Genomic DNA, 26405 nt, shown 5'->3' on the forward strand with positions numbered 1-26405 from the left:
GAGCAAAAATAAGAGAACACATTAACATAGCAAATAATATCTAGTTAATTGCAAACGCAGCTGCGAAAAACTTGGTGCAACTCTACATGCATGCCACAACTATTTTACTGTACAACAATGAAAGACTACAACTACAAAGGAGATTCTCTCTACAATTACGCGCTAGCAATAAACAAAATCTACACTAATTACACAAACTACAAGAAAAAAAATCAGAAGATTCCAGTGAGGTATCCTCGGCTAAGGGTCGACATATGAAACGTCCCCTTAGAAAAATTATACAAGACTGTGCTTAAACTGACACACAATATATTTTTAGCGCAACGCAATCTGACTTTCAAAAATCCCTACAAAAGAATGGCTCTGACTAACATTAACCTATACGTTTCACAAATCACTTACCTCACAAAAATCTTCGTTACTCAAGCTACTGCAATACAGCGAGCGCCAATACTGCCAGCTAACTAAAAGATTCAAACTACGGAAGTCACTAACTACTGATAGGCACAGTTAGCAAATGAAAGATTTTAATAGAGAACAAACAATGTATTTACCTTAATAGTCATAATATATATAGCAGTTCATGACATCCAGTCCTACAAATTTCAAAACTCCGCCATCTCCCTCCCCACGTCCACCACTGCTGGCGGCTCACCTCCAACAGCCGCAACGCTATGCGCTGTTAACATCCCAGCTGCCTAACACTACAATGGCAGACAACAATGCAAACCAGCCACTGACTGCACACAGCGCAGCCAGTGATTTTTCAGAGCGCTATGTGGCGTTACCAATAAAAAAACCTAAACAGCCTACTTACAGTGTCTCGTAACGGGCTTCAAACACTGAACCAGCCATGAGATAATAGCCAAAAGCCGCCTGAAGGTTGCGCCCAATTGCAGTTGGTAGAGGGAGAACTTGCACGATGTGAACCAATGTTGATGCCACATAAAGATTAAGAAACTCAACCCGTTGAAGTGTGTCCTGGCGGCGCAAGAGGTTCTGGCGGACGTCGTTGCGGATGGCGTGTAACAGGCGACGGAAATTCGTTGCAGCTGTGCGTGTGACCGTGGGGGTAAAGGTAATGCCCAGGTACCGGAAATTCCACACAAGTGGCAGGGGTGCCACTTCACACTCCTGGGGGCCTCATCCCAAGTGCATTGCAGAAGATTAGGCGACATTCATGGCACTGCCAGCGGCAGCCCCATAACGGGTAATCAATTCGAGGACTTCCCGAATCTCAGAGCCGGAGCGAATGAGGAGGAGGAGGTCATCAGCATATGCCCGACAGCGAAAAGTGTGTTGGCGTAGGGTGAGGCCAGAGAGCTTGGTCGTCAAGCCCCCAATAAGGGGCTCAAGGACAATGGCATACAGGATGGTAGAGAGGGGGCACCCCTGCCGTATCGAACGGCAGATGGGTACCGGCCCTGCTGAACGTCCATTGACTTGGGCACGTGAACTGGCACTTTCGTAAAGACGCAGGATGACGTCGAGAAACGGAGGGGGGATGCCCATTCGAGCTGCCACCGAAAACAGGAAACGATGACGCACTTTATCGAAGGCGCTGTCGAAGTCTATAGCGACGACCGCTGCACGGAGTCTACAGGCCGCCGCCATCGCTATTAAGTCTCGGCATTCCCCTGTGGCAATCTGTATGTTAACCTGTCCTCGAGGCGTAGTTTGCTCTGGCGAGAGGATATGAGGGAGTATTGTTCGGAGCCGCATTGCCAGTAAGCGCGAAAATCTTGTAGGGTGAGCGGTCTGTAACTCGTGACCATCGAACCACGGGCTGGTTTGTGGACTGGTATGATGATGCCCTCAGCAAAGGCGGGTGGGATTGCCCGGTCAGATGTCATCAGTTCTTGATACATAGTCGTCCACAGTGGTGCCATGAGGTCCCGAAAGGTACGGTAAAACTCAAACGGTAAGCCGTCAATGCCGGGCGATCTGTTGACAGCACCCTTGGCGATTGCGTTGTTGAATTCGTCTAGCGTGACCGCCACTGTCAAAGCATCCGACTCCGTGTGAGGGAGGGTACGCGTGACGTAATGCAACATGGAGTCGTCTGCGGCAGTTTCAGCGTCTTCTTCACTTTACGTACGACGTTAGTGCTCGGCGAATGCGTGGACGATGACATTCTGAGTGGTCACCTGCGTGTCACGAGGCGTGGTCAGAGTGCTGATGATCTGCCGACGACGCCGTCGTTTGTCGGACACTATATGATGCATGGATGGAATTTCTAAATCCGCGTGATCGTGGCGTCACGTCCGTATCACGACCCCTTGCAGTTTCCGGCGTGCCAGCGCAATTATCTTCGCCTTAGTTCTTTGCCGTTCCAACTGGTTGTCCGGGGTTGGCGGTTGAGCGTCCAGATCTCGAAGAATCGCATAATAGAAGTCAACAGTGGTGTGATGCCAGTCGGCCATGTCCTTCCCGTATCTCATCAGTGTCTCCCGGATCGCCGGCTTGGCGCAGTCCAACCACCATGTCAATGTCGAGCGGTAGCGGGGAAGGCGTCGTTCGCAGGCTGTCCACGTCTCAGTGGCTTGTTGGCGACACGCCAGGTCATGCAAGTGTGACGTATTGAGTTTCCATGGCGCAAGGAGCTGCGCCATACTGGTTGCGGCTTAAGGAGGACCGTACAGATGTAGGCGCAATGGTCGGAAAAGGCCAGCGGCCAGCGTTCGGCGCCCCGTATCGCAGATCTAAGAGTTTGTGAGACATATATCCTGTCTAGTCGGCTTGCGGAAAGACTGGTAAGAAAAGCATGGCCAGAACGGTCGCCGTGTTGAGCTTCCCAGGGATCGTGAAGCAAGAGGTCTCGCACCACTATACGTAGTTCCTGGTATGTAGTATAGTGGGGAATCTGATCTTTAGGATACAGAACGCAGTTATAATCACCTCCTAGTAGGCAATGGTCATACTAGTAGGCAATGGTCATAACGCCCTAAAAACAGGGGAGCGATTTCCTCAGAATAAAACTGGGCTCTTTCATGCCGTCGGCCGGTGCCTGAGGGTGCGTAGACATTAATGATGCGTGTCCCCATGGCAGTGAGTGCCATGCCCCGAGCTGACGGAAGGAAGGCGACGTCGATCACAGAAATCCCGTGGCGGACGTAGATGGCCACTCCGCGGCCCATAGGATCACTCGCGGAGGCGTGGGCGGTATAGCCATTGATATCCGGGAGACTAGACAAGTGAACTTCCTGCAGAAGGGCGAAATCAATATCCCAAGCCCAGAACGTCTCCTGCATAAGGCGGATTTTCACCCTGGAACGGATGTTGTTGATCTGGTTGGTTGCTATCCGGTAGGCCTGATGTCGGATTGCTGGAGGCTGGTCCACTCCGCCGTCCGTGCATGGGTGTGGGCGTCGTAGGGGAGTCTGTCCCGCAGGGGAGTCTGGGGAGAGTATGGTTAGTGGTGCGGCCGTGACGGCGCAGGGCCCCGTAACGGGTCCTGCTCTCGACCTCCTCCTCGTGCCACGCCGTGGAAGTGGACAATGGTGTATCTTCCACTTTGTCTGCAGAACATGTTGTAATGGCGCGTGGTGCAGTGTCGTCTGTGATTTTTTTGGTCATCAGTCTACTGACTGGTTTGATGCGACCCGCCACGAATTCCTTTCCTGTGCTGACCTCTTCATCTCAGAGTAGCACTTGCAACCTACGTCCTCAATTATTTGCTTGACGTATTCCAATCTCTGTCTTCCTCTACAGTTTTTGCCCTCTAGTACCATGGAAGTCATTCCCTCATGTCTTAGCAGATGTCCTATCATCCTGTCCCTTCTCCTTATCAGTGTTTTCCACATATTCCTTTCCTCTCCGATTCTGCGTAGAACCTCCTCATTCCTTACCTTATCAGTCCACCTAATTTTCAACATTCGTCTATAGCACCACATCTCAAATGCTTCGATTCTCTTCTGTTCCGGTTTTCCCAAATGGTTCAAATGGCTCTGAGCACTATGGGACTCAACATCTTAGGTCATAAGTCCCCTAGAACCTAGTACTACTTAAACCTAACTAACCTAAGGACATCACACACACCCATGCCCGAGGCAGGATTCGAACCTGCGACCGTAGCGGTCCCGCAGTTCCGGACTGCAGCGCAAGAACCGCACGACCACCGCGGCCGGCCGGTTTTACCACAGTCCATGTTTCACTACCATACAATGCTGTAATCCAGACGTACATCCTCAGAAACTCCTTCCTCAAATTAAGGCCGGTATTTGATATTAGTAGACTTCTCTTGGCCAGAAATGCCTTTTTTGCCATAGCGAGTCTGCTTTTGATGTCCTCCTTGCTCCGTCCGTCATTGGTTTTTTTACTGCCTAGGTAGCAGAATTCCTTAACTTCATTGACTTCGTGACCATCAATGCTGATGTTAAAGTTTCTCGCTGTTCTCATTTCTACTACTTCTCATTACCTTCGTCTTTCTCCGATTTACTCTCAAACCATACTGTGTACTCATTATACTGTTCATTCCGTTCAGCAGATCATTTAATTTTTCTTCACTTTCACTCAGGATAGCAATGTCATCAGCGAATCGAATCATTGATATCCTTTCACCTGGTATTTAATTCCACTCCTGAACCTTTCTTTTATTTCCATCGTTGCTTCCTCGATGTACAGATTGAAGAGTAGGGCCGAAAGGCTACAGCCTTGTCTTACTCCCTTCTTAATACGAGCACTTTGTTCTTGATCGTCCACTCTTATTATTCCCTCTTGGTTGTTGTACATATTGTATATGAGCCGTCTCTCCCTATAGCTTACCCGTACTTTTTTCAGAATCTCGAACAGCTTCCACCATTTTATATAGTCGAACGTTTTTTTCCAGGTCGACAAATCCTATGAACATGTCTTGATTTTTCTTTACCCTTGCTTCCATTATTAGCCGTAACGTCAGAATTACCTCTCTCGTGCCTTTACTTTTCCTAAAGCCAAACTGATCGTCACCTAGCGCATTCTCAATTTTCTTTTCCATTCTTCTGTATATTATTCTTGTAAGCAGCTTCGATGCATGAGCTGTTAAGCTGATTGTGCGATAATTCTCGCACTTGTCAACTCCTGCCGTCTTCGGAATTGTGTGGATGATACTTTTCCGAAAGTCAGATGGTATGTCGCCAGACTCATATATTCTACACACCAACGTGAATAGTCTTTTTGTTGCCACTTCCCCTAATGATTTTAGAAATTCTGATGGAATGTTATCTATCCCTACTGCCTTATTTGACCGTAAGTCCTCCAAAGCTCTTTTAAATTCCGATTCTAATACTGGATCCCCTATCTCTTCTAAATCGACTCCTGTTTCTTCTTCTATCACATCAGACAAATCTTCACCCTCATAGAGGCTTTCAATGTATTCTTTACACCTATCTGCTCTCTCCTCTGCATTTAACAGTGGAATTCCCGTTGCACTCTTAATGTTACCACCGTTGCTTTTAATGTCACCGAAGGTTGTTTTGACTTTCCTGTATGCTGAGTCTGTCCTCCCGACAATCATATCTTTTTAGATGTCTTCACATTTTTCCTGCAGCCATTTCGTCTTAGCTTCCTTGCACTTCCTATTTATTTCATTCCTCAGCGACTTGTATTTCTGTATTCCTGATTTTCCCGTAATGTGTTTGTACTTCCTCCTTTCATCAATCAACTGAAGTATTTCTTCTGTTACCCATGGTTTCTTCGCAGCTACCTTCTTTGTACCTATGTTTTCCTTCCCAACTTCTGTGATGGCCCTTTTTAGAGACGTCCATTCCTCTTCAACTGTGCTGCCTACTGCGCTATTCCTTATTGCTGTATCTATAGCGTTAGAGAACCTCAAACGTATCTCGTCACTCCTTAGTACTTCCGTATCCCACTTCTTTGCGTATTGATTCCTCCTGACTAATGTCTTGAACTTCAGCCTACTCTTCATCACTACTATATTGTGATCTGAGTCTATATCTGCTCCTGGGTACGCCTTACAATCCAGTATCTGATTTCGGAATCTCTGTCTGACCATGATGTAATCTAATTGAAATCTTCCCGTATCTCCCGGCCTTTTCCAAGTATACCTCCTCCTCTTGTGATTCTTGAACAGGGTATTCGCTATTACTAGCTGAAACTTGTTACAGAACTCAATTAGTCTTTCTCCTCTTTCATTCCTTGTCCCAACCCCATATTCTCCTGTAACCTTTTCTGCTACTCCTTCCCCTACAACTGCATTCCAGTCGCCCATGACTATTAGATTTTGGTCCCCCTTTACATACTGCATTACCCTTTCAATATCCTCATACACTTTCTCTATCTGTTCATCTTCAGCTTGCGACGTCGGCATGTATACCTGAACTATCGTTGTCGGTGTTGGTCTGCTGTCGATTCTGATTAGAACAACCCGGTCACTGAACTGTTCACAGTAACACACCCTCTGCCCTACCTTCCTATTCATAACGAATCCTACACCTGTTATACCATTTTCTGCTGCTGTTGATATTACCCGATACTCATCTGACCAGAAATCCTTGTCTTCCTTCCACTTCACTTCACTGACCCCTACTATATCTAGATTAAGCCTTTGCATTTCCCTTTTCAGATTTTCTAGTTTCCCTACCACGTTCAAGCTTCTGACATTCCACGCCCCGACTCGTAGAACATTATCCTTTCGTTGATTATTCAATCTTTTTCTCATGGTAACCTGCCCCTTGGCAGTCCCCTCCCGGAGATCCGAATGAGGGACTATTCCGGAATCTTTTGCCAATGGAGAGATCATCATGACACTTCTTCAACTACAGGCCACATGTCCTGTGGATACACGTTACGTGTCTTTAATGCAGTGGTTTCCATTGCCTTCTGCATCCTCATGTCGTTGATCATTGCTGATTCTTCCGCCTTTAGGGGCAATTTCCCACCCCTAGGACAAGAGAGTGCCCTGAACCTCTATCCGCTCCTTCGCCATCTTTGACAAGGCCGTTGGCAGAATGAGGCTGACTTCTTATGCCGCAAGTCTTCGGCCGCCAATACTGATTATTTATCAAAATTTAGGCAGTGGCGGGGATCGAACCCGGGACCGAAGCCGTTTTGTTTATAAATCAAATTCGCTACTCCCTTTTTTTTTTAATCTCATTTTGGTCGATTTTTTTCGTTGCATCTGCTCGGGGCGGACGTCGTAAGACATCCATTTATGTTCGTTATTGATCGATTGACTCAGTTTTTTTTTTATTACAGAGGGCACGTAACCCTCTGACCGAACACGCGGAGCTACCGTGCCGGCGTCCCTAGACCACGGGGTCTGTGATACGTTCGTGATTTAGTTCAGCACGGGGCGCAGGCACACCGATAGATGTCTCCGCGCTCATAACGTCTTCGTCAGCAGTAGCGGGTTCTGAGGCCTCGTGCTGCTCGATGGTTACGTCCTCCTCGACTTGCAACGTCTCCTCTTGGACGGAAACTGTGCGACGTCTTCGCTTGCGACGTTTCGGAGAACGTTGTTTCCTTGTGCGACCCTCCGTGTCCGACGACGGAAGGGAGTCGCGTCGTTCTGGCAGAAAGGCCGCTGTAGGAAAGACGAGCGAGTCGATCTCCATCGTGTTTCCGGGGTCAGGGTCAGCCTCCGGTTGCGTCGGCATCGTCGCAGCGGCGTCGTTGGCCGGCCGAGGCGGCGGGTCGTCCGAGGCGCTCTCCGTCGGTGTCCGGTCGGGGTCGTCGGTGGCGTCGGTTGCGGTGACCGGGCGACGTTGCGAAGCGGTAGGAGACGCTAGAGCAGCTGCATAGGTCACCGGTAGCACTGTAGGTTGCGACGTGGGTGGTTCTTCGGCAGCTGGAACTTGCGTAATACGCCGTTGTAGGCATTCGGATCTAAGGTGGCCCTCTTTGCCGCACCCGGAACAGGTCCGAGGCTGGCCGTCGTATACAATTATTGCACGGCATCCGCCGATCTGTAAGTAGGACGGGACGTGGCTTCGGAGATCAATGGTGACCTGTCGAACCCCGTTTACGACAGGATACGTCCGAAACTGTGTCCACTTCTCCGCAGTGTGGCCGTGGACTGTGCCGTATGGGCGTAGTGCCGCGTCGACGTCCTCAGCAGGAAGTTCGAATGGCAATTCGAAAATGCGTGTCGTTCGCATACCTAAGCCTGCGTGGTCGACGGTTACCTCCCCCACATTGCCATCAGTATGGCAGAAGCGGAGCCCCTGTATGGTCTCACGTAGTATGCGTTCGCACGCCGCGTCGTTAATGATTTTCACATAAGACCGTGCTGCTCACAATTTACAAATGTATGCCGATAATATCGGTCGCCGGGATCTTCACTTCCTCTCGCAGAAAACGCTCCACCTCGAGTGCTTTGGTTGGGCATAATCGTTGCAGGAAGTAAATCGGAGTGTTGATTTACGGTAACGGTTCGTGATGGATCGTACAAGGTAAGCCGGCACTTAAGCAACGGCCGTCAGAACGTAAACAAGGCGAGCTTGCGCTCCGCACGCAGTCAACACGTACGCGTCCGCTCTGTTGCCCCGCCGAAGGCAGACTTACGACTTGGCCACGCCAAACAACAGACATGTGGTGCTCAGTTCTTGTAGTACTGTGTAAAGGAACGCAGGCTGACTTCGTTGCCAAACAGTGCTACGTAAGTCATAAATGCATGGCAGTTTGGAAGGTTTCCAATATCAGGCTACACATAATTGCTTTCCATTGTTACTTGAAAGTTTAAACACGTTTCGATAACCCATTTGTGGGAAAAAGTACACAAAGGCACTAGTAACGTCAGTTCACACTCATGTAATATACGTAAGCAGAGCCGATTTCTTGATATTTAATGATGTGTAAACTTTTATTTGGATAAAAAAAAATGTCGGTGGGGGGAAGAAATCCGTGGGGGGACTGTTCGGTAACAAGTCTCAGAAGCTTACTGAATAGGATATTTCGATAAGGAACTGAAAATGACGTCACTACCGAGACTAACCTACTACACCGATCGGTATGAACGATACATGATCAAATGGGTAGAATTTGCAGCGGCGCTCGTAGAGCTTAACAGCGCCTGCTACAGGGCGCTGTCGTCGGTGTCGGTGTATGTCGTAGTGCCAACCTATGAACTTGCGCCTACGCTGTGACATCGTAGCTATCGATACCACAGATGGTGCGTCGCTGTACACTACGTCGCGGTGCTCGACATTTTAAACAGTACCTGTCAGGAGGCAGTTCTGTATTTCGCGGAAGACACTGCGCACAGTGTGGTAAAAGTGTATGTGATTCGTCTTCTTCGCCAGTAACTGTCTTGGAACAGAAACCGTAACTGGTGGGTACATTCTGGGTAGATTTTGTTCTTATTCAACGGAGCAATGAACTGTCAGGAAGTAACAACATTCAAGATACACTCTTCATGACCTGTGCTGTAAGGCAGACAGTCAACAATCATTGACGGACATACAGTACCTCTGCTAGGGATCTGGCAGGCAGTGAACGAGTGCAAGATAGGGGTGGCGGCTATCGCTGAAACAACCGGTTTTCGATTATATTGGTTTGCTTATACGCCAATTTAACTAGCCCATTAAAACCGCTCAAAACAACTGGTATCTGGAATGGTCTATTTTCATTTTTATTGTCATTATATCCTGTAATTAATGTAAAACTCTAACAAAGATTGAAAAATTTTTATTCTCTCAGTTTCAGGACAATATGGCGAAATAAAAATATTTTTAAATTTATTGATTTTTTGAAAAGAAATAAAATATGGAGATGGAACTTTAGAATTTTTGGAAGGTTTTTTTTACGGACCGCATAGACCGGCTTGAATGCGGGCAAATTCAGTGCTGCGTGAAATTCGCCTGTAATATAATTTACAATTTCGATTAATAATATTTTTGAATTCTACGTCATTGTTGATTTATTCAGAAATTTGCCTGTAATATAATTTAAAATTTCGATTAATAATATTTTTGAATTCTACGTCATTGTTGATTTATTCAGAGTTCTAACCTTAAACGTATAATTAATCCTTCTGCCGCAAAATTCATTAGTCGCCATCGATGTTCTTCTCTTTGTTGACCGTGCGTATCTTCCTAAGTCGGCATCGCTTTCCTTCACGAAGACGGTGGAAACAAAGGAATACAATGATACGTCGCTTTAAATAATTCTCGTAAAACTTAGATATTTTTCACTATTTTTTTATTCACCAGACAATAAGACTTGCTATGCTCGTCGCACAAATCATAAATACTAACAAGTGTGCCTTTCAGCACACACCAAAATTTACGTCCATCACCTGCAAGGTAACAATCGAAAGTGTCTCTTAACTCCTTCAAAAGACTGGATCTGTTGCACAAACGAAAGTCTAAAGAACTTGGTGTATTAACCGAAAAAAATTAGACGAGATAGGGGAGGCCTTTGAAAGAAGTTCGAGAAAATCGCTGCCCCGTTTGGCACTTCAGACTAGTGTGCCAAGAGCATCAGCTCACAGATCTGTATACGAACTGATATTGAAACCATACATAATAACTGCAGTGCATCAACTGAGGAACTCAGGTACTGTTGCCCGACGTCGTTACTGCAAGTGGCTGTTTCAGTCTGTGCACGATGGGCAAACTGATCCTGTGATGCCTTTTTTTCTGATGTGGCATTCCTGCATTTATTAGGGTACGCTAATTCTCAGAACAATCGGCAATGGAGCTCAGAAAGTCCTCATGAATTACATCAACAACATCTGCACGATGTGAAAAGAGGAGTGTGGTATGCAATTAGTGCAAGACAGATTATTGGACCAATCTTTTTCCACGAAACAATACGTTCTGACAGGTATGTGAACAACATACTGCATCCTTTTTTTCGAGAATTAACGCCTAACAAAAAGATGTATGGTTATTTCATGCAGGAAAATTCAAAACAAAATAACGGCTCTTACACAAACGAACGACATGGCCACAATTATTTGTCTAAAGACACCAAAGATGTCGCATTCGACTGAGAAGGCTCCAAGCTGCACAGCTATTGTTCGTTCATCTTTCGTGCATGCATACTTACAGTCTGAGAGCATCAGTCCCATTATTTTACAGCTACACCAAATAATATAGTTAGACACCAAAACTACTAAAAACGCTTTCAAAAGTGTTACAGAAAATCTAAAGACAGTATTGAAATGGAAATAAAGAGAAGATTCCTTTAAAATTATTACCATCTTTGTACCATAAATATTAAATTCATTATTAACGTTATACGCGAAACTGTTTATAAAACCAGACACTAAAATGCTTGCAATACATCATCTTTTAGCGGTGGAGATCTAGTATAAAATAAGCGTTTTTAATGTACAGATAAAGACATTATTTACCTACTATAAATAAAAATATGTTATAGGATTGGTGAGTACCAAAACAAAGAGTTCTGCACAGTTAGACGAAAAGGTTAGTCACTGCATGACTTGTTTATACTTTGGTTTTGTAAACTTTATGTTTATTTAATAAAAAATTTGTGGAATAACGTTTATAAAGCAATTGCTATTCTTGTTTCTGCAGAACATAGTATGTAACGCTACAAAAGTATTTTAACAATGTATAACAAAAAGGATATGATATTTAGTCGTTACTGTTTAAAACTGTTTTTATACGTAATTGGAATAGTTGAGAATCTGTACAGATTTGTATTTGGAATGGTAACCAGGAATGCAGTAACTCTTTTGACTATAATCCATTCAGCATAAGAATAAAAATGATGTTAACATTGCACATGTATTCTTCAGCGTTTGTTGGAACATCATTGGATTTCCGTTTCACGTGGGACTGCAGCCAGCTGTCTCGAGTACTGTCCAGTACGATAGTAAAGGTACGTTTTGTGTTGTGCGTTACGCGCATATCGACTTAGCGATAATATGGGACACAGCTTTATCGGCACATTTAATCTGGACAGCACTGGCCGGTCAGCTGGTACAGCTAGCGTACAATGACGTGGCCAGCTGCAGTTCACCCGTAAAAAGAGACGAGCAATACAGCTTCGAATGTTATTTTATTTTTAAGAGGAACGAAATAATACACTGCAAATATCCCACAATACGCTCCTTAAACGACTAGATGAAAACCTAAACACGTTACAGTCTTTACCCAACGTACTACTGTAATTAAAAACAAGAATAATGAAAATTCCTGTCTCAACCACAGGAAAACTTTTCTGCATAAGCTGCGTGTAGCATCGATAATTGAGATTTTGTATTAGAAATGGAACTAGGAATTTTGCGGCCAATATGGAATTAGAAACAAGAAGCTGTGCATTATTCATATAAATGATGATGAGTTTTATAATTACGAATGTAGGTATTTCAAGGGGCAACGGCCTCAATGCAGTATATACACTGAAGTTAAGCGCTGTCGGGCGCGGCCGGCACTTGGATGGGTGACGATCCGGGTCACCATGCGCTGTTGCCATTTTTCGGGCTACACTCAGCACCGTGATGTCAACTTGACCGAATAGTAGCGGCTCCGGTCATCGAAAACGATCATAACGGCCGAGAGAGCGGTGTGCTGACCACACGCCCCTCCTATGCGCATCCTCATCTGAGGATGACACGGCGGTCGGATGGTACCGAATGGCCACTCGTGGCCGAAGGACGGCGTGAGTTAATTACTTAGTCAGTTATTTCAAATTGAACGAGAAATTATACTGGGGTGATTTGAATAAACACACGAATAACCGCATTTGGTTCACGTTCCGTAACACTACCGACTGCGCTACGCGAGCAATGGTGTTTCTTTATCAGCTGCATTATATACATCGCTCGGAAAACTCCGTAAATTTATGAAAAACATTAAGAACAGCCTATTTCTCGGCACTTTTTAACCGTGTTCCACCCTCGTTTCACTACGGAACAGAAAGAAGCCTCAGCCATTTTCAAACTGCGCATTAACACCGCAACAATCAGAGCACAGCGCTGCAGAGGCTGTGATTGTACACGATTTCTGAAATAAGAACTACGTAGCTAAGAAAAATGTTGATGGCTGTTAATAAATTTGAATATCTTAAAGTTTCATATAACGGAACTTGTTGTTGTTGTTGTGGTCCTCAGTCCTGAGACTGGCTTGGTGCAGCTATCCATGATACTCTATTCTGTACAAGCTTGTTCATCTCCCAGTACCTACTGCAGCCTACATCCTTCTGAATCTGTGTAGTGTATTCATCTCTTGGTCTCCCTCTACGATTTTTACCCTCCACGGTGCCCTCCAGAACTAAATTGGTGATCCATTGATGCCTCAGAACATGTCCTACCAACCTATCGCTTCTTTTAGTCAAGTTGTGCCACAAACTCCTATTTCCCCAATTCTGTTCATACCTCCTCATTAGTCATTTGATCTACCCATCTAATCTTCAGCATTCTTCTGTAGCACCACATTTCGAAAGCTTCTATTCTCTTCTTGTCTAAACTATTTATTGTCCATGTTTCACTTCCACACATGACTACACTCCATACAAATACTTTCACAAACGACTTCTTGACAAATAAATCAATACTCGATGTTAACAAATTTCTCTTCTTCAGAAACGCTTTCCTTGCCATTGCCAGTCTACATTTTATATCCTCTCTACTTCGACTATCATCAGATTTTGCTCCCCAAATAGCAAAACTCCTTTACTACTTTAAGTGTGTCATTTCCTAATCTAATTCCCTCAGCATCACCTGACGTAATTCGATTACATTCCATTATCCTCGTTTTGCTTTTGTTGATGTTCATCTTATATCCTCCTTTCAAGACACTGTCCATCCCGTTCCCTGCTCTTCCAAGTCCTATGCTGCCTCTGACAGAATTACAATGTCATCGGCGAACCTCAAAGTTTTTATTTCTTCTCCATGGATTTTAATACCTACTCTGAACTTTTCTTTTGTTTCCTTTACTGCTTGCTCAATATACAAATTGAATAGCATCGGGGAGAGGCTACAACCCCGTCTCACTCCCTTCCCAACCACTCTATCCCTTTCATGTCCCTCGACTCTTGTAACTGCCATCTGGTTTCCATACAAATTGTAAATAGCCTTTCGCTCCCTGTATTTTACCCCTGCCACCTTCAGAATTTGAAAGAGAGTATTCCAGTCAACATTGTCAAAAGCTTTCTCTAAGTCTACAAATGCTAGAATCGTAGGTTTGTCTTTCCTTGATCTATTTTCTGAGATAAGTCGTAGGGTCAGTATTGCCTCATGTGTTCCAACATTTCTACGGAATCCAAACTGATCTTCCCCGAGGTCGGCTTCTACCAGTTTTTCCATTCGTCTGTAAATAATTCGCGTTAGTATTTTGCAGCTGTGACTTATTAAATTGATTGTTCGGTAATTTTCGCATCTGTCAACACCTACTTTCTTTGGGATTGAAATTACTATATTCTTCTTGAAGTCTGAGGGAATTTCGCCTGTCTCATACATCTTGCTCACCAGATTTTTGTCAGGACCGGCTCTCCCAAGGCCATCAGTAGTTCTAATGGAATGTTGTCTACTCCCGGGGCCTTGTTTCGACTCAGGTCTTTCAGTGGTCTGTCAAACTCTTCACGCAGTATCATATCTCCCATTTCATCTTCATCTACCTCCTTTCCCATTTTCATAATATTGTTCTTCCCTATATACTCCTTCCACCTTTCTGCTTTCTCTTCTTTGCTAGTGAGATAAGCCTCTACATCCTTACATTTGTCCTCGAGCCATCCCTGCTTAGCCATTTTGCACTTCTTGACCATCTCATTTTTGAGACGTTTGTATTCCTTTTTTCCTGCTTCACTTACTGCATTTTTGTATTTTCTCCTTTCATCAATTAAAGTCAGTATCTCTTCTGTTACCCAAGAATTTCTACTAGCCCTCGTCTTTTTACCTACTTTTTTTACCTACTTGATCCTCTGCTGCCTTCACTATTTCATTCCTCGAAGCTACCCATTCCTCTTCTACAGTATTTCTTTCCCCCCTTCCTGTCAATTGTTCCCTCATGCTCTAACTGAATCTCTGTACAACCTCTGGTTCTTTCAGTTTATCCAGGTCCTATCTCCTTAAATTCCCACCTTTATGCTGTTTCTTCAGTTTTAATCTACAGTTCATAACCAATAGATAGTGGTCAGATTCCACATCTGCCCCTAGAAATGTCTTACAATTTAAAATTTGGTTCCTAAAACTCTGTCTTACCATTATATAATCTATCTGAAACCTTCTAGTATCTCCAGGGTTCTTCCATGTATACAACCTTCTTTCATGATTCTTGACCAAGTGTTAGCTATGATTAAGTTATGCTCTGTGCAAAATTCTACCAGGCGGCTTCCTCTTTCATTTCTTAGCCCCAATCCATATTCACCTACCACGTTTCCTTCTCTTCCTTTTCCTACTCTCGAATTCCAGTCACCCATGGCTTAAATTTTCATCTCCCTTCACTACCTGAATAATTTCTTTTATTTCATCATACATTTCATCAATTTCTTCATCGTCTGCAGAGCTAGTTGGCATATAAACTTGTACTACTGCAGTAGGCGTGGGCTTCGTGTGTATCTTGGCCACTATAATGCGTTCACTATGCTGTTTGTAGTAGCTTACCCGCACTCCTTTTTTTATTCATTATTAAACCTACTCCTGCATTATCCCTATTTGATTTTGTATTTATAACCCTGCATTCACCTGACCAAAAGTCTTGTTCCTCCTGCCACCGAACTTCACTAATTCCCACCATATCTAACTTTAACCTATCAATTTCAGTTTTTAAATTTTCTAACCTACCTGCCCTATTAAGGGATCTGACATTCCACGCTCCGAGCCGTAGAACGCGTTTTCTTTCTCCTGATAACGACGTCTTCTTGAGTAGTCCCCGCCCGGAGATCCGAATGGGGGACTATTTTACCTCCGGAATGTTTACCCAAGAGGACGCCATGATCATTTAACTTAGTAATAACATATGTAATATATAAGTAGGACCTACTTCCAAGAGCGTAACAACACCAGTGTACGTGTGCTACAGCTTCTGACCAATCATCGTGTTTGTGTTTGTTTACATCAGGTTTATTCTTATGAAGAATGGATTATAGATATGTTACTCAAATACTGTCACTGAGGTGGAAGCAGGCAGATCATGTATCTTGATGTTTTGGCTGCTGTTCTTGGCCAGATAATGTGGTGAGAGCTTGTGTTGCGTATGAGCCACTTGAGTGTATTAGCATGGGGTGCAGCTCGGTTGGACAGTCATTTCACATCAGTTTTCAACTTGATGATGTGTATTCATTGTGAAATGATGTAGAACTTTAAGGCTGAACGTTGCTATTGGTGAACTCGTATTCAGATGGATCAGAGTGAAATGTTAATTGTGGGCTATTTGTTCAGGATACAGTCTGCTCAACTGCACAATGCCACTGGCAAATTTTAAACATTGCTTTTGTACGCTCTGCTTACTTTAACTGCACAGTGTGAATCAAAAAGGGCATTATATCTTTGGAACGATGTAGAACTTTATTGAGATAACTTACAGAATCGATAGATGTGTCATTTTGTAGCAGAAAACTTCAAGTTTTACATAAAAGTGTTAAGTGTATTTTTGGTTTGTCGTGACTATATTTTGTGATGCGGCAAGCGTCCCACCAGTATTCAATTCCTTCCCACAATGATTGCAGCAAATCGGGTGTAACTTGTGCAGCGACAGTGTAGATGCCATTTTTAATATCAGCTAAATAATTTGGTAGGGGAGGAACATAACCACGATCTTTAATGAAAACCCAGAGAAAGAAATGCAGTGGTGTCAACTATGGGGAGCAAGGTGGCCATGCGATTAGCCGTTCGCAGCCAGTCCACCGGGGAAGGATTATCAAGGAAGACTCGAACTTCCCTGAGGAAATGAGGTGTTTGCACCGTCTTGTAGGAATTAAACCATCCCGTCTTGCTGGTATTAAACCATCATGTTTCGGTCATCTTCATTGATCTATACCGAACAGTTGATGCAGAGTTCGTTCCATGAAACCAAAACACACATCGAGCACGTTTGGAACAGTGAAAGTAGCCACTTCAAGAGTGCACTACGTTGTCGCTCCTGGTGGCGGTATGGGCTACTGATGCATTATGTGAATCGAACTTTAGTTTGTTTTCTACAAAATGACACCTCTACCGATTCTGTAAGTTATCTCAATAAATTTCTATACTATTTAGAAGTTGTAGAGTCCTTTTTTGACACACCCTGTACTGCTATTTCGTGTGGTAATTGTTTCACTGTGTAAACATTAGCCTCTGCACAGCCATCATTCAACATACAGCATTATGTTTCTTGAACTATATATAACTGAGATCAAATATTATGCCGTTGGCAGGTACACCCTTGTACTATGACCTACCCGCATATCACTTTAACATCTCACACTTATTTGTTCTTTGCAATTTATTAATAGACAGTTCCGTCGGCTGGGACTTATGATTCAGATCATTTCTTTAGGATGCAATGCAACAGTGCACAACCATACTACAGGCCTTGCAGTCGAACCATTAAGTTAGTATATCGTTGCATTGTTGCCCAGCTAGTGGTTGGAAAGTAAGAAATTAGTTATCTGAAGATTAGTTTCACTTAGCTCTACCTACACTTTGTAACAATGTGCTTCGCTACTTCATGCAGAACATTGGGTCAACACCCCCACGAAGACCTTGTCCCTCTGTCATGCCTACTGGCCATCATTGGGCAGTGAAAATGAGCACCTGGCCCACGGGTGTTCAGAATGTGGTAAATAACAGTAAGGGGCTGAATTACGGACTCATATCACTAATGTCAATTTTTAGTAGGATTCTGGAAGATATAGTGTGTTCGAAAATTATGAGCTGCCCCAAAGAAAACGATTTTTTGACAAACGCCCAACACTTCATTAGAAAATATCGCTCTTGTGAAACACAAACAGCTCTCTATTCTCACGAAGTAATGAGTCCTATCGACAGGGGATGTCAAATTGATTCCATATTTTTAGATTTCCATAAGGCTTTTCATACCATACTTCACAATTGACTTCTAATCAAATTGCGTGCCAATGGAGTATAGTCTCAGTTGTGTGACAGAATAGGTGATTGCCTGTCAGAAATGTAGCAGTACATAGTAATCGATGGAAAATCATAGAGTAAAATAGAACTAATGTACGGCGTTCTCCAAGGATGTGTTATGGGCCCTCTTAGATTGTTTGCAGATGACACTGTCATTTACTGTCTTATAAGGTCATCAGATAATCAAACAAACTGTAAAACGATTTAGACAAGATTTCTGTATGGCGTGAAGAGTGATAATTGACTCTAAATATTGAAAAGTGTGAAGCCAACCGTATGAGTACTAAAACGAATCCGCCAAATTTCGGTTACACCATAAAACACAAATATAAAGGCTGTACATTCAAGTAAATACTTAGGGATTACAATTACAAATAACTTAAATTCAAGTAAATACTTAGGGATTACAATTACAAATAACTTAAATTGGAATGATCACATATATAATGTTGTGGGGGAAAACAATACACAGGCCGTGATTTATAGGCAAAACACTTAGAAAATGCAGTAGGTTCACTAAAGAGACTGCTTAAACTACACTTGTCCGCCCTCTTCTGGAATACCCGAGCAATGTGAGATCTGCATCAGACAGGATTGACGGAGGACATCGCAAAAGTTGAAAGAAGAAATAGAGGAGAGAATACCACAGATATGATACGAGAATTGGGATACCAATCATTAAAATAAAGGCGATTTTCAGCAGGACCTTCGGATGAAATTTCAATCACCAACTTTCTCCTCAGAGTGTGAAAATATTTTGTTGCCATCACATAGGGAGGAATTCTCGCCATAGTAAAATAAGAGGAATCAGAGCTCGCACGGAAAGATTTGAGTGTTCGTTTTTAACGCACATTGCTCGAGAATGGAACGATAGAGAAATATCTTGAAGATGGTTCGATGAACCCTCTGCCGGGCATGTAATTGTGAATTGCGGAGTAATCATGTAGATGTGGATATTCACCAATCTGCTCCTTCTATGCTTTTTATCTCTGTGGCTACAGCCATCTGGTATTTGGGACAGGTACACGTCAACTTTGTAGGGCCTTTTTGGAACGCTATCTCAGTTGTGGTGTAGACGCTTTTTCTAAGTTCCCTTGCATACGGCGAATGTGTATAACAATGCAGAAGCCACAGTCCAGACGCTCACACAAATTATCGCCTTTGAGGGTCTTCCAAGAATAGTGGCCATAGGCAATGGCCATCAATTTACTTCAACAATGTTTACAAATTATATTGACCAAATTCTTTTTGCCCTTTCCATCGTCAACCCATGTGGAGAGGCGAGGTGAATGATCTGCACTTTCAAAGCAGTTCAGTTAAAGTCAACAGTAAATGCATTAACGGTTATCTTGAATACTTACAGGGTTACATCAGTTGCTGGGGAGGGGAGGGAGGCTAAGTGGGAAGCCTGCAGAGTTCCTGTATCACAGACAACGTCAGACCCTTCATTCACCTCATCCATTCACAGCAGCATGAGCGACCATCAATGTTCTACCGAGGCTTCAAGTTGTGGGTGCGACCATTTGGCAGATTATCTGGGACGCTGCAAAATCAAATGGTTCAAATGGCTCGGAGCACTATGGGACTCAACTGCTGAGGTCATAAGTCCCCTAGAACTTAGAACTGCTTAAACCTAACTAACCTAAGGACAACACACACATCCATGCCCGAGGCAGGATTCGAACCTGCGACCGTAGCGGTCGCGCGGTTCCAGACTGTAGGGCCAGAACCGCTCGGCCACCAGCGGCCGGCGGGATGCTGCATTTATGATGAGGAGGCAGCTGGTCACCAGTGAAGATGCCATGAAAATCAGCTGTGGCCTGGGCTAGTCATGGCAGAGTATTCCATGTCATACCACCTGCGACCCGAGCTTTGGATGGCTCAGCATCTAACACTCCCTCCAGCAGCAGGAGAGACAGTTGCACCAGTTTTCTGCAAGTGCCATGAACTGTATTTCCACACGGCCTCCACTTTAGTTTGTTTTCTACAAAATGACACCTCTACCGATTCTGTAAGTTATCTCAATAAATTTCTATACTATTTAGAAGTTGTAGGTTCGCAGAAGAGCTTCTGTAAAGTTTGGAAGGTAGGAGACGGATACTGGCAGAAGTGAAGCTGTGAGTACCGGACGTGAGTCTTGCTTCGGTAGCTCAGTTGGTAGAGCACTTGCCCGCGAAAGGCATAGGTCCCGAGTTCGAGTCTCGGTCGGGCACACAGTTTTAATCTGCCAGGAAGTTTCATATCAGCGCACACTCCGCTGCAGAGTGAAAATCTCATTCAGTAAAAGAATTGGTCTAACAACATTTTGCATGTGCCGAGCGCAGATTAACGTCCCCTCCAGAAACGCCAAAGGTAAACGAGATTTGTAGCTTGTCGCATCCCAGACCGTAAGGTTTGAGGTGGGTCCAGAGTGTCTTGGATGTATGCACCCAATGAGGAAGAGCTCACCAGATCTACGTCGTACGCGCAAACGACCATCCCTTGCGTGCAGACAGAATCTGTTTTCGACGCTGAAGGCCACGGCGCGCCGTTCCATCTTCTACATGAACCTCTGACGGCACCAGTCGAGCCATGCATGTCGATGCTGTGGCGTGAGTGGAAGTTGGGCTAGAGATGTGTGTGCATGTAGTCCCATTGCTAATGATCGGTTCACAACAGTTAGTGTTGGAGCATCTGGCCCCACAAAAACCTCTTATCAGTGCTGTGATAGCTGTACGATCTGCCACTGCAGTCCTTACAGTACGAGTATCCTGACGGGCGTTTGTGCTGTATGGACGTCCAGAACCACATCTACACGCGTGAGAATATTCGCGTGACTACTGATACCACCAGTGTTGCAAAATTGAAGCACTACGTCCAACGTGTGTGGCAATTCGCAAAAAGGACTATTCCCCCCCCCCCCCCCAATCGAAAGGCCAGAATTCGGCCCCTTTCAAATTCGCTCATTGGGCTGTATGAAGCACAAGTGCATCTCCATGGCATGTTTGCCTGCCTGCTTTGCACGTTTCCATAACATTGAGACTTCTGGCCGTGAGCATTCCTTACTAAAGAGCGAACACAGACGGCGCTCTGGTAGCTATGTCACTACGCTGTCTGTTGGGGGACAACACTGAAACCATTATCAGTACATCTACTGTCTGCCAGATGTCATATGCCATCATCGGATCAAAATCAACATCTTCTTTGAAGGGATACCAATTTTTCTCTGGTAGTGTATGTTTAAAGAATCAGCCTCTACTGCAGTGGAGCTGCTTATCAACGAGGCTGAGCAGTATAGAAAAGACACACTACTTGTTCGTGACCCAGAAGGATGTCTGTCGAGTCATGATACACTTCTCATTTTTTGAGCACAATCTGCTTATTGCACAGAGACAAGTACAGTACTCGAAACCAAGTCCTACCATATTTGATTATGAGCTGTAAGTGTCGACCTGACTGGTACAGTAAACCCCTCAAAGTCCAATACCGTCTCAGTGGTCACCATAGAAGTAACACCAAGATCACAGCTTCCGGTCATTGAGCAAGGACACAACGCAAGTGGGCCTCTGCCAGGAGTGCCAGCATTTTATTCAGAGCCGAAAGAAGCTTATTGACACCCTGTGATACTACGTGAAGCTGGGAGGTGTGTTTCTGGCTAGTACCACTGTTCGCAGTGTAGCCATGGTGATATGTGTGTTGGTGGTACTGCGGCCACAAAAAATCCAGTCGCACTTGTCAGTCTCCAAATTGTTGTATACAGCATCCCCCAGGCTGTGGCTAAGCCATGTCTCCGCAGTATCCTTTCTTTCAGGAGTGCTAGTTCTGCAAGGTTCGCAGAAGAGCTTCTGTAAAGTTTGGAAGGTAGGAGACGGATACTGGCAGAAGTGAAGCTGTGAGTACCGGACGTGAGTCGTGCTTCAGTAGCTCAGTTGGTAGAGCACTTGCCCGCGAAAGGCACAGGTCCCGAGTTCGAGTCTCGGTCGGGCACACAGTTTTAATCTGCCAGGAAGTTTCATATCAGTGCACACTCCGCTGCAGAGTGAAAATCTCATTCTGGAAACATCCCCCAGGCTGTGGCTAAGCCATGTCTCCGCAGTATCCTTTCTTTCAGGAGTGCTAGTTCTGCAAGGTTCGCAGAAGAGCTTCTGTAAAGTTTGGAAGGTAGGAGACGGATACTGGCAGAAGTGAAGCTGTGAGTACCGGACGTGAGTCGTGCTTCGGTAGCTCAGTTGGTAGAGCACTTGCCCGCGAAAGGCAAAGGTCCCGAGTTCGAGTCTCGGTCGGGCACACAGTTTTAATCTGCCAGGAAGTTTCATATCAGCGCACACTCCGCTGCGGAGTGAAAATCTCATTCTGGAAACATCCCCCAGGCTGTGGCTAAGCCATGTCTCCCCAGTATCCTTTCTTTCAGGAGTGCTAGTTCTGCAAGGTTCGCAGAAGAGCTTCTGTGAAGTTTGGAAGGTAGGAGACGGATACTGGCAGAAGTGAAGCTGTGAGTACCGAACGTGAGTCGTGCTTCGGTAGCTCAGTTGGTAGAGCACTTGCCCGCAAAAGGCAAAGGTCCCGAGTTCGAGTCTCGGTCGGGCACACAGTTTTAATCTGCCAGGAAGTTTCATATCAGCGCACACTCCGCTGCAGAGTGAAAATCTCATTCTGGAAACATCCTCCAGGCTGTGGCTAAGCCGTGTCTCCGCAGTATCCTTTCTTTCAGGAGTGCTAGTTCTGCAAGGTTCGCAGAAGAGCTTCTGTAAAGTTTGGAAGGTAGGAGACGGATACTGGCAGAAGTGAAGCTGTGAGTACCGGACGTGAGTCTTGCTTCGGTAGCTCAGTTGGTACAGCACTTGCCCGCGAAAGGCAAAGGTCCCGAGTTCGAGTCTCGGTCGGGCACACAGTTTTAATCTGCCAGGAAGTTTCAATTCTTTTACTGTTCACGCAAAAGGAAGGTGATGTGTTGTTGCAACAGGGTAATATTCGCCCAAACACTGCCCATGAAATTCAACGTGCAACGACCTCCCTGGTCAGCACGACCTCCGTACATGTCTCCAATCGATCGTTTGTGGGATACGATGAGACGAAAAGTGACCCATGCGACTTGTCAACGGACTCTAACTGAATTACGATAACAGATCGAGCAGGCGTGGAGTAACATACCCCAGGACAGTGTTTGCCATCTGCACTATCGACTGGATGCCAGGGACAGCGGTATATTGCCGCCTATGGAGGATACACCACGTACTGATATACGTGTTTCAGCAGGGATCTATACCTGGTACCTCAGAACCGTTTTCGCTATTGATTTGTAAACTTAATTATTTCATGTTCGCTATGTACAATGTTGCAACAATAAATCATAAGTGAACTGGAAAGGTCTAAAAGGGTGTACTATTTTTTTATGACAGTCGATTTGTCGTCTGTTTCTATTAGGATTTACTCAGTTCTTCTGATCAAGCATGAATTTCACGTTGTTACTTCTAAAAAAGTGGCAGTCATAACTACATTAATAATAAGAAATTATGTGTTTTGCGTATACTGAGGAAATTTATTTATCTTTTAGGCTTCAAAGCAATCTGCGTTCAAAAATACGTTGAGTGACAACTGTCAATCTGCAGAGGTACAATACTTGTGTACCTTAAATAAAATTTAGTACTTGGGTTACAACACTTCTTCAGACACTGTGAATAAGTGATACAAAAAATGAAAATTTCACATTCTTGCCCCTCTTGGAAACGTTTCTTCAGACATCCGTGCATGCACTGTGTTTCCAGATTGATCTTTTGCAGAGCATTCCTATCTTATACGAGACAAATGCTCTCTTGACTAGATGTATTGTCACTTTAACTGTTGTGTATGACAGTCTACAAAGTGAGGAGATCATCAGATGTCGAAACTCATCTGCAACAAACATTTGATGTTGACAATTGCATTTGTGACTGGTGTGTTGACATGCTAAAGTTGCGAGCTGTACGAAGAAACAAGAAGCAGTTTTAGTTCACAATCCTCATCCTGCATGCTGTCAACAGATTTAAAACCTAATTGTGTTACAGTTGTTTTAATGCGGGTTAAGAGCAAGTGCTGGTGTATTCCACATACCACTAACGTGCCTGAAATAAGTAGTGAATTGGGCTGTCGCTGTAGATGTCGCACCTGTAATGATATGCTCTCTCCAGTTTTATGGCATAAAGTGAATACGAGTAGTTTTTGGTCGTAGTAAAACAGGCATGAGCTAACTTTGGTGCTTCACGGTCCTGATTCACATCCTATAGGCTCGCAGGCCGCCTCATCACGTGATGTAACAGCAGCATTCCTAATGCATATCTTCTGTGTTTATAGTGTAGCACACCGATATGAATAGCACACGTTTCCCGACATGCAACGCCAACAAATCATGCCACAAAACGCGCATTTTTGCGAGTATGATCATTTTATGTTAATCATTCGTAAGATGTTTACGTTTATTTATACATGATGAACATTGTTTCTCTACTGGAAATGCCGTGTGGCTAGGGCCTCCCGTCGGGTAGACCGTTTGCTTGGTGCAAGTCTTTCGAGTTGACGCCACTTCAGCGACTTGCGTGTCTATGGGGATCAAATGATGATGATGATGATAAGGACAACACATACGGGCAGTTAGGAATGACACTCCGTCGCGCTGGCCACTCAGCTACCAAACTTGCGACGTTTTATGATAGCCGTCTTACAAAATTACGCTGCAAAATTCTGCAGGCCTCTCTCTCTCTCTCTCTCTCTCTCTCTCTCTCTCTGTCTCTCTCTCTCTCTCTCTCTCGCCTCTCGGCCTCCTCCACCATGAACTACTTCTGCGAACTGGGCTGAAACCAATTGCAGGTTGCAGGCTCGATCTAGCCCGCTGGCAGCTGATTGCCCACCCATGGTGTAAACTGTCAAACCTTTGTAATGACAGCACTGGCCACATAACGTTCTTTGTCATATTGTGACCAGCAGACTTATAACGGACATAACAACTAATTGAAAAATATGAGATATTGCAATTGAAAGTCAATTAATTGTTGCTAGGTAGCTTCTATTGCAGTCAACAAGACATACACTGCATTGACTTGAGTTGCTTGTGGTGATAGATGAGTGAAGAGCATTGCTTTAAAAATCAATTAAAAACAGTCTCGACCGCAATAAAACATTTATTTACAATACTTTACTGGTTTCGGTAAGTCTGTGACCATCTTCAAACCATTTATACCGTGACGGTGAATGGAGCAGGTGTTGGAACTCCAAAAACAACAACTGCTGACTGGAACCAGTAATCACTGTAAATAAATATTTTATCGTTGTCGAGATTGCTTTCAAGCCATTTTTGAAGTAGTTGTAAGCCAGACACTGTTTCTCCACGAGAAACATTCTCAAAATTTAGAGGGCATCGCATCTCCAATGGTAGCCTTGAGATCAAGAAATGCAATGTACATTGCAGATACCTCTGTAATGTATTTTCTAGTTGTTGACAATCTTTAAGGAATTTACTGATAAAGGCAGCAATTAGTTTACGACTGTGAAAGGACCATTGGTTGAATCTAATATCAGACTTTATCTTAGTTTGTGTACTGTCGAGGGCTTTGGAAACGCAGCAATAGCTACCATTCTTCTGTCACCACCAACTGGAAGTGACACAGTGGTCAGACACTCGATTCACGTTCAGGAGGACAACAGGTCAGATCCGCATCGATATGTCCAAATTTAAGTTTCCCATAGTTTCCTAAACTCGCTTAAGGCAAACACTGTGATGGTTTCTATGAAAATGATATAGCTCCCTCTGTTCCCCAAGCTGATGTGCTACATTTCTAATGACCTCTTTGTCAACAGGACATTAAACCCTAATCTTCCTTCTTCCTGCTCCAGGCGAAGTCCTTCTGTCTGTTGACTGAGTAATACAGAAATTGTACTTTTACTTGCTGCTCCAAAGTCGTGACTGGTCAATAGTCAACCTATGTTTACGTAGCCAAGTAAATCTCTTGTGACCGTGGTGGAGACATTCTACTCCATTATGTGTCATGAGATTATCGTGAATGTATGTGCAACACAACGTGAGGTTTTGTGTTATGTTGTCCATGCATCGTTGTAATATTTGCTCTGCTTTTGCATAAATTCAGATAACCAAATGGTGTGCAACCTGTGACCTTTTAAAAAACATCTATAGCAACTACTGCAGTTTGTTGTAGAAAGTCTAGATGGGGCTCGATATTGTCATAAGTATGGATATTCATGGCGAAATCTAATGTGTAGGGCCAAATCGTGGCATAGTATTATCTGAGGACTCAGCTGTTTTTAATTGCTGCATCATCAACAACTGTTATCCTGTTTTGGTACAACATACCTTCTGCAGTCTGAGAGGCGACAAATTCGCCGGGTGAGCAACTGCGAGAGTTCTCAACTGGCCTATTTCAGTTTTCCCACATACTCTTGCATGAACTGGAGGTCCAGGTAA

The 26405-nt window shown here is 44.3% G+C and overlaps 1 protein-coding gene and 1 non-coding gene across 2 annotated transcripts in view; one reads left to right on the forward strand and one right to left on the reverse strand.

Moving 5' to 3' along the window:
• The window catches only part of LOC126355330 (uncharacterized), a 423957-nt gene that overhangs the window by 338167 nt on the left and 59385 nt on the right, over positions 1–26405 (reverse strand). The window lies entirely within an intron of this gene.
• Trnal-caa (transfer RNA leucine (anticodon CAA)) lies at positions 22467–22541 on the forward strand. The gene has a single exon. It is a non-coding gene; the product is annotated as a tRNA-Leu (tRNA).

The sequence above is a fragment of the Schistocerca gregaria genome, chromosome 3 (assembly GCF_023897955.1).
Source record: "Schistocerca gregaria isolate iqSchGreg1 chromosome 3, iqSchGreg1.2, whole genome shotgun sequence".
Lineage (NCBI taxonomy): Eukaryota > Metazoa > Arthropoda > Insecta > Orthoptera > Acrididae > Schistocerca > Schistocerca gregaria.